A 10,391-nucleotide genomic window follows, 5' to 3' on the forward strand; every position below is an offset into this window, starting at 1 on the left:
AATGAACTTAACCAAAGAAGTGAAAGATCTCTATAATTAAAACAGTAAAACACTGTTGAAAGAAATTCAAGGGGACATTAAAAAATGGGAAAATATTTCATGTTTGTGGATTGGAAGAATCAATATTGTTAAATGTTCATGCTACCCAAAGAAATCTAAATATTCAATACAATCTCTATCAAAATAGCAATGACTTTCTTCACAGAAATAGAAAAATATATCCTAAAATTTATATGCAACCACAAAAGAATAGCAACAAGAATAGCCAAAACTATCCTAAGAAAAAAGACCAAAACTGGAAGAATCACAATATCCGGCTTCAAATTATACTACAGAGCAATAGTAATCAAAATAACATGATACTGGCCTAAAAACATACAGACATATAGACCAATGGAACAGAATAGAGAACCCAGAAACAAATGCACACACCTACACTGACCTCGTTTTTTTTTTTTTTTTTTTTTTTTTTGAGATGGAGTCTAGCTCTGTCGCCCAGGCTGGAGTGCAGTGGCGCGATCTCGGCTCACTGCAAACTCCGCCTCCCAGGTTCACGCCATTCTCCTGCCTCAGCCTCCCGAGTAGCTGGGACTACAGGCGCCTGCCATCTCGCCCGGCTAGTTTTTTGTATTTTTTAGTAGAGACGGGGTTTCACCGTGTAGATCAGGATGGTCTTGATCTCCTGACCTCGTGATCCACCCGTCTCGGCCTCCCAAAGTGCTGGGATTACAGGCTTGAGCCACCGCGCCCGGCCTGACCTCGTTTTTGACGAAGGTGCCAAGAACCTATACTGGGGAAAAGATAGTCTCTTCAATAAATGGTGTTGGGAAAATTGAATATCCAAACACATACAAATGAATCTAGACCCTTATCCAACACCGTATACAAAAATAAAATCAAAATGAAGTAGATTTAAATCTAAGATCTCAAACTATAACACTACTATAAGGAAACATTGGGGAAAATTTCCAGGACATTGGTCTGTACAAAGACTCTTGAACCATACCCTACAAGTACAGGCAACTAAAGCAAAAACGGACCAATGGGATCACACCAGGTTAAAAAGCTTCTGCACAGCAAAGGATACAATCAACAAAGTGAAGAAACAACGCACATAATGGGAGAAATATTTGCAAACTACCCACCTTACAGGAATTAATAACCAGAATATATAAGGAGCTCAGACAATCTATTCTAAATAGTCTAATAATCTGCTCAAAATATGGGCAAAATGTTTGAATAGACAGTACTCAAAAGAAGACATACAAATGACAAACAATCACATGAAAAGTTCTCAACATCATTGATCTTCAGAGAAACGCAAACCAGAGCTACAGTGAGATATCACCTCATCCTAGTTAAAATGGCTTATATTCAAAAGTCAGGCAATAACAAATGCTGGTAAGGGTATGAAGAAAAGGGAACACTTGTACACTGTTGGCGGGAATGTAATTTAGTACAACCACCATGGAGAACAGTTTGGAGGTTTCTCAAAAAATGACGATTAGACCTACCATATGATTCGGCAATCAAATAGCTGGGTCTATACCCAAAAAGACAGGAAATCAATACATTAAAGATATATCTACACTCCTATGTTTGCTGCAGCACTGTTTACAATAGCTACGATTTGGAAGCAACCTAAATGTCCATCAAGAGATGAATGGATAAAGAAAATGTAGTACATATATACAATAGAGTAGTACCATTCAGCCATATAAAAAAGAGTGAGTCCCAGTCATTTGCAACAACGTGGATGGAACTGAGATATCATTACCTTAAGTGAAATAAACCAGGCACAGAAAGACAAACATCACATGTTCTCACTTATTTGTGTGATCTAAAAATAAAAACCATTGAACTTGTGAATATAGAGAGTAGAAGGATGGTTACCAGAGGCTGGGAAGGGTTATGGGGATATAGACGGGAGGTGTGAATGGTTAATGGGTACAAAAAAATAGAAAGAATAAATAACACCCACTATTTGATAGCACAATAGCGTTATTATAATCAATGATAACTTAATTGTATATTTTTAAATGATTAAATGTTTACTTGGATTGTTTGTAATTCAAAGGATAAATGCTTGATGAGAAAGATACCGCATTCCCCATCATGTGCTTATTTCACACAGCACGCCTGTATCAAAACATCTCATGTACTCCATAAATACATATACCTACTATGTACTCATGCAAATTTTATACATTTTAAATATCTTTTAAAAATTATTTTTCTCAGCCAATTGAAGAAAGTACAACTCTCAAAAAATCCCCTATTGGTGCAACAACAAAAAGCAAATAAAGTCCAATTCACTAATGTTGGACTGTTAATAAAAAACTTTTCCTTTTGTTCATTTCAGTTTCTCATAGTCTGAGTTCATAGTAGTTTTCCAGTATCTGGCTGTTTGTGGAACATCCAAATTGTAGCTCAGAGCCCTGGAATTCAGACTATTCCATAATGCCAGTAGTGATTCACTCAAGAATGCAGTTCATTCACAGAGAATGCTTAGCGGATTATACAGTAATCCATAGCAATCTTTCCTTCCGATTCTTTTCTGCCACTTCTAGGTAATATGGATATGAGTAAATAATACTTTCCTGGAGGAGACCGTTTGCTCTGTTAGATTTCCGGTTCCTACATTCCTAATACTCCATCATTTCTTACTAGATCTATTAGCCTTCTGAGAAAAAATAGAAAATTCAGCTGTGTCAAATCAACCAATTGCCACTTAGATAGACAGGAAGTCTAGCATGCGCCTTGTTCACTGCTGTTTTCCTCAGGTAGGTGCCCCCTGCTGGGTCCATGAGTGCTAGCTGAATTAATACAAAGTTCCCTCTTGATAGGAAAAGAAAATGATTTGATAAATACAGGGTTCAGTAGTATCAAACGTTGAATAAGTTCACTTATCTTATTGCCTGGGTGATTATTTAGTTGTTTAAGGGATTGCACCCAATAGAAAGAGTTTTACTCTCAGATAGAAACAGAGTCTGTGAAATGGTTTAATAATACCTCATAAAATTATGAAGAGTAAATGGAGTAATATCTGCCAAGTGGCTAAGATATGATGCTTAGTACAATTAGATGTGGTCAGCAAATGTTTATGTTCATTGTTAATATTTAGTGTAGGTGAGGTTGCTTATAATGCCACTAAAGGTAAAAATTAACATATCCTGTTCAGTTTGCACTAGCAACTCAATAAAGTGGCCCCAAAAGAAAAGTAGAAGAGAAATAGTATATCCTTGCTGATTCTAGATGATAGCATAATAGAGATGTTAGATGTTGCTATCTTTATCTTAGAAAGTTGATTAGCAACAAGAAAAATGATAACTGAAGTTTCAATTCAAATCCAGAATTGTTATGAAGCAGCACAGACACCAGCAACCCTAAACTATGACCCTCACATGGACCTGCTTCTCCTGTATCTCACCATACCTTCTATATCCCAATTGTTTCATCCGAAGTTTTCAATTCTGCGTATTACAGTTTTGACAGTAGTTCTTTGTATCAGCTAGATCATCTACTATTATCTTTGAGAAGATGCTGATGAATTAAAAGTGGTTGTTTTTAATTGAGAGCGTATATTTGCACTTTAATAGTGTTCTGCTGTTGGTTTGAGTCACTCAAGAGTGACTCAGGATCCAGGATCTCATACTCCCACTCTGGCTTCTCTGACTCATTCTTTTCCAAAGGGAAGACTCATTTATCCCATGAGTAAAACTGTTGTTTCCTAGGTTCTTCTTTTTCTGGGATCCTTAACCATATATTTACCACTCTATCATGAAGTCATCTTATAGAGTATGTTTTGCACCACAGGCATCACCGCTGGATTCTGGATGCAGAAGAAACATTGTGGACAAGGGATGGGGAGGAAGCAGAAACATGGTTCCAGTCTGAGGCTGAGTTGCATCTTCCAATTCAGGTTTTATTGGTTTTTAAAACTTAATTTTTGAATACTCATTTGACTCCTGTGCTTGTTTCTCAATTGCTTCTGAACATGGAGAGGAAAAGGGTGAGATGATTACCTAAATTATTCATGTGAATTTCTTAAACGCCACAGTAAACAATTTATGTCTTTGAATTCATGAGAGACCATTCTGTGACTCTCCAGGCACATGATAATTTGGGAAAGAAAAACAAAACAAATTTGAATGTGGAAATATGATCGCTTATGACAGAAGAACTGATGATTATTCAGAAATACAGTTATCCACATCTTTGGTAAGAAAGGTATATCAGAAGTTGGGCATCCATTATTCTTCCAGTAACAGCTGACTCCCAGAGTGACAAGCAGACATAGATGGTAGATTCCTTTGTCAGTCATCAGTAATTCCAGCTTTGAAAACAAGGCCGCTGCCTGTTACTTTTTCATTTTTCCATCACTTACACCGTTTCTGACAGAGGCTAGGGTGAAGGTGCCAATGTGGGAGTTGAATATTTAGCACTGAGGTTTCTTGCCCTTATCCTCTAACACTCCTAATTTTTATTTACTATTCTTTGGCAAATATGTCTGCTTCCTCATAAAGATCAAGTCTCTGAAAATAATTTTACAGTTATTAATTGAAATGAAGAGTCAAATTTTATTTTTAAAACAGAAGTCTCATACATTCTTAAAATTGGAAAGCAGTCTCAAGAGTAGGGAAAACACTTTTCTTTTTGTAGCAGACAGCATTTTATTTGATTCACAATGAATAGGGTTTCTTCTGTCTGACAGCTACACATGCTGGACTTAACAGAAGCACATAGGTGTACTTGGAGAGAGAGAAAAGTATATTTTGGAATATTATAGGATGTTAGCCTTTATTATTATTATTTTATTATTCCCTGAAGTTTGCAAAATAGTTAACTACCTAAATCAACCTTTAAGGGATTTTGATTCCTGAACAATTCTATATGTTCACTCATGTTTCTCCCCCATCTCTTATTTTTACTTCATGAGAAAATGATGGGATTTAACTGTATTCGGTGGATGAATAGGTTAAAAATTTTGGTAATGCTCTCTTCTGGTACAAAACATGAAATTGTTCTGTCATTTATTTACTCGAAAAAAATTTTTTATATGAATAAAATGTATTTGGAAGTTTTTCATTTATTGAGGACAGTAACATAAAAGTGTTACTTTTATTTTGATGTTGCAAATGCTGTTTGAATACCCCTGCACATACAGCATTTCAAATGGGTGAGAATATATCTTTTGGATAAACTCCAAGGAATGGAATTATTGGGTTGAAGAGTGGATGCATTTATACATTTAGTATGTTGCTAAATTCTACCCATAGTAATAGGGTCTCTTACACTGCCACCAGCACTGCTGCAACTCAGCAAATTAGCAAAATTGAATTTTTGCCAAATAGAAAGGTAAAAGAATCAGTAAAGGCTTAGTTTGTGTTTTTCTAATTATGAACAAAGTTGAATATTTTGTTAATTTTTAAAGGTCACATTACTTTCTATTCTGTAAACAGTGTCTTTATTGTATTATATAGTTCTCTATGACTGTGTTGATCTTTTCCTTATCTACTCATAGGAGCTCTTTATGTATTAAGAATATGGTCATTTGTCTATTATATAAGTAGTGGATAGTTTTCTGGACTATTATTATTTTAACTTTGCTTATGATTTTTTTGTGTTATAGATTTATTTATTTTTATGGAGTTGAATTTAACAATTTTAAAAAAATATTTTGTGTATTGGAATTTTGAAATCATATAAGAAAGTCTGCTTCCATTTGAGGTGATAAAATAAATCCATATTTTCTTCAGCTATATTTATGTCTTTATTTTATATATTTGAATGTTGTAACTAGTTGGACTATATCCTGGTAGTTGATGTGATGTGTTAATGCTAATTAATATTCTTATCACACCATTTTATACTTGTTTTCACATTGTTTATTGCCTAATCTATTTATAAAGTTGGTTTATTTCTGAGTTTCCTATTCTTTTCCACTGGATTTCCTTTGGCTTCATGTGTTAGTAGTATACTGTTTTACTTAGTGAAAGCATTTAAAATCTTGAAGGGCTAGTTTATCTTCTGTTCTTTTTTCTAAGTTTTCTTGCTGTACTTTCTTGTTTATTTTTCCTTAGAAGTTTATATTGATTTAGCTTGTCTAGTTCCACTGCATTTTTAAAAAGGACTTGCGTATTTGCATTGGATTCATATTTATTATTATATAAATTACTTTAGAAAAATTAACTTTATTCAATAGAGTAAGTGTTCAAAACCTGGCTCATTCCAACCCTTTTGCATCTCAGGCCTCTCACTCGTGAATGTGACTCATTCTTCATGTATTGTATAACATATAACAAATATATGCAAAAGTTTGCTTTGATCATGTTCAACAAACATTAATGGAGACATTTGGCTAATCACAGTACTTAACTAGCTATGTGGGCTATTAAATGCTGCACAAATCACTGAATTGTTCTGTCCTTTTGCCCACATTTTCCACCCTGGACAAATGTCTTACCCTATCTCTGACATGCACCCCTTTTTAGGACCAAAGCATATCTGCACTGACCATCTCACATAAGAGTGTTTGCTCTTTCCTTTGAAATCTGCTTTTACTTCCTCTCTGTGTCAATCATTTGCCTCTTGCCTTTGACTTCAAGGTTAATGACCATTTTATACGTAGCATCTCCTATTTTTTTTTTTTTCCTTTTTGAGACAGTCTTGCTCAGTCGCCCAGGCTGGAGTTCTGTGGTGTGATCTCAGCTTGCTGCAACCTCTGCCTCCTGGATTCGAGTGATTCTCCTTCCTCAGCCTCCCAAGTAGCTGGGATTACAGGTGCCTGCCACCATGCCCGGCTAATTTTTGTATTTTTAATACAGACGGGATTTCACCATGTTGGCCAGGCTGGTCTCCAACACCTGACCTCAAGTGATCTACCTGCCTAGGCCTCCCAAAGTGCTGGGATTACAGGTGTGAGCCACCGCGCTTAGTCATATCTTCTTAGATCATGAATCGGTTAAAGAAAGGTACTAATTCATAACTTTTTTTTTTTTCATATTCCTATAGACAAGAATCCAGGTCACAGGGAGTGGGGCAGGGTGCATGTATTTCTACTCTCTTTGCATTAGTTTTTCAGGATTTTTCATCTCCTCTAAGTATTTGTCCTCAGCAATTCAACATAAAAAGCTCACCTCCTTCTATTCTAAATGAATTAAATATTTGACTCTGTTCCAATAAGCAGACTTTTTTTTTTTAATAGCAGCAAGACAATACTCACAATCCTGCCTTTTGTAATTAATCCAGTTTTTAATCATGAACAGAACTTTCCCTCTCCTTCTGTTGCCAAGAATTTACAGGTTCTTGGGAATTGACATGCAACAAAAAAATGGATTGGTCCAGGGGCAGAAGCTAACTCTGTGGTCTCTGGTAAAGCTGGACTGTAGCTAAGCCAGATGGTAAAAAAGCTTCTTGTGTGTTCTCTAAATGTAGGTACAGATTCCCACTGTCAGGTGATACTCAGGATAAAAATATCTCTTTTAAGACGCATTGAAAGTCTAAATTGAGTACATCTGGCAAACCTCCTTTATTTACTCTTCGTTAAGCATCATAAAGTATCCTTTCAAGACAGAGAGGGAATGATTTACATTTGCAAAGCCCAGGCTGATTTGTTCCTAAAGAATTTTGCTCACCCAGATGATTTGTGTTCCACCTTCCAAGATCTTTCAAACTAGCTTTCCAGGTGCAGAGGTGAGAGTTGCCAGTGTATAATTTTTGGATTACCCTTCACTCCCTTCTGAAAGATTTTCAACACTTTGGCTATGCTCCAATCTCCAGCAATAGTCTCTGCTTGAAAGGATAAATTACATATTTTTTGTAATTATATAGAAATAAAAACACATTTTACCAGTGAAGATGCCAAATCTGCCAACTACCTTAAAACATCTTTATTCTCATGCACTGAAATCTAAAAATAAGTTTGATTTCAAATTAGACCCTTTACAGTGTTTTACCAGCTTATAATGAATCTTAAAAACAAAATTTGAAATACTTAGATAGTATAATTAATGTTCATTCTAAGAAAGGTATAGCAGAGTAATTGTTTTAAACATCGGACAAGACCAGGAACTAACAAGATAACAGTTATTCTGTAGGGACCTCTCCATTGTCTTTAATCTTTAGCTTACAAAGACATTGAAATAGGGCTCACATCTATGATTCTCTACTTAACCAATCATGAAATACATGATTCCTAAAGAGTTGTAATTAATTTTTACAATATCAATAGGAGGCAGGCATTACCCATGTAGACAAAGTGTTTAAAAGAAGAGTTGTTAAAGTACAAACCCTTGAAGCATTAGGTAGTCAGAGAAATAGCAATATTTGAGATCTTATCTACAAACTCCAGCTGTGTGGTTCCTCTACATAGAGACATCCTGCATTAGTTATTTAATGACTTAACATCAATGCATTAATACATTTGATCAATGAAATAATTGAACTTTATGTCAGGAGCATTTGGTTAGAGCATGGACCAGCATGTTTGAAATGGCATTAAGGATGATAACTTTGCATTAAAATTTAAATCTCTCCTTAAATTTAACCAGGAAAATAATGTTATTGTTTCTGTGTAAAGCCATTGAAATAAATCTAATTGAAGACTAGAAGGGAAATTAAAGCCAACAATAAATTAAAATCACACAAGTATTATTAAATGATAAATAATCAATAATAGTCAATTAACAGTGAAATAAACAATGATATTCCCATAAGGGAGGTAAATGAACAGTAAGCCTTATTAAATTTCATTGATCAGTGTGTAAATATATCCCTAGACCAAATGCATTTGAGCAAGTGCATTAGCCTCCCCCAAGCAAAAGGTCCAAATCCATGACCTTGCATTTTAAATAGTTTACTAAAATGGACATGGAGAGAGAACAATTGGAATTAACCATCACTCTCTGAATGTTCTTACATAAACTTTTGTGTGGAAATCAACATCCTAGCATTTTTCACACTGCAATTATTTCTTTTATTTACTTTTTATTCAAATAATACATAAAATTTAAAAAATCACCTTAAATACTACCAAAGGGTGTGCAATAAAGTTAACATAAACACCTCAATATTCCTCAGACATAGTTCCCTCATCCAGAAGCAACAATTTACAAATATTTCTACATTTAATTTGTCCAATGAATACCCTGAGAATTAGGAGCAGTAATATACCCCAAAAAAGTAAAAGGTAAATTTTCTTTCAGATTTTTCAAATGTACCCATTGTCTATTAATATCTCACTCTAAAAGGCCAGGCTTTTAATTCGTCACCCATGTATCCACTCCCCACCCCCAATAATTAACCCATAATTCTCAGTTTCTATCTTCACTGTTCCCATCTGCAAATTCAAATGACTATTTATGCTCTATGAACCTTGATTTTTATGTCTTGACACCCACTTTCTAAGATGAGGGCATTGCTGCACCCATTTCCTCCAACTTATCTTTATTAACTCTCTGTATTTTTGCTTTTATAGTCTCATCTTAAAGCAAAGTTAATAATTTCATAATCTGTCTACAGGTTTATCATATAAGTATAGTGCAAATGTAAATTAGAGTTTAGAATAGGGCCAGGTAGTGCGTTGATTACATCTTCTCCTTTGTGATACACTGATATATTTATATTCTATTACAGGTCCTTCTGACCTAAACTGGACAATAGGTCAATTACAAAGTGACATATCAGAGCTTCCCTATCTTGTTCTCTTGTACTTATTTCCTGATTTTCACATTTTCCTTTCTTACTCATTTAATTTGCTGGAATATGACCACAATTAATTTCCTAAGGAAATTTTTGGCCAAGCATACTTCCTGAGTTCTTTCAGATTTCAAAATATTTTATTCATTCCTAACATTTTAGTGAAAGTATTCATGAGTATGTAAGTCTACATCAAAAATAATTTCTGCTAAGAATTTTTAAAACATGTTTCCATTTTTATCTTTAATGCTAAATGAATGATAGTCTAATCGTCATTTACAGGTGATTTTAGGATTTTTTTCTTATGTTTCTCAAGGATGTGTCTAAATATTTTAAGGTGGAATACATGGAAATCCTTTTAAATTACGTTGGTTTCTCTTATTAGCTTTTAAAGAATTTTTGGTACCGTGTCTTTGATCATTTCATCTTTGTTCTCTTCATGCTTTTTGCCAATAACTCTTTTAGCCAAGTGTTAGCCAACCTGAACTGATGTTATTTTTTCTCTTCCATATTCCTTTATTTTTATTGTAGTTATATCAAATGAGCAAGTAACTTCATCTTTATTTTCCAGCTTTCCTATTAAATATGTTATTTCAATAATGCCTTTAACTTCCAAGATTTTTTCTCATTTCCTTCCTTCCTTCCTTCCTTCCTTCCTTCCTTCCTTCCTTCCTTCCTTCCTTCCTTCCTTC

The sequence above is a fragment of the Piliocolobus tephrosceles genome, chromosome 18 (assembly GCF_002776525.5).
Source record: "Piliocolobus tephrosceles isolate RC106 chromosome 18, ASM277652v3, whole genome shotgun sequence".
In the NCBI taxonomy this organism is placed as follows: domain Eukaryota; kingdom Metazoa; phylum Chordata; class Mammalia; order Primates; family Cercopithecidae; genus Piliocolobus; species Piliocolobus tephrosceles.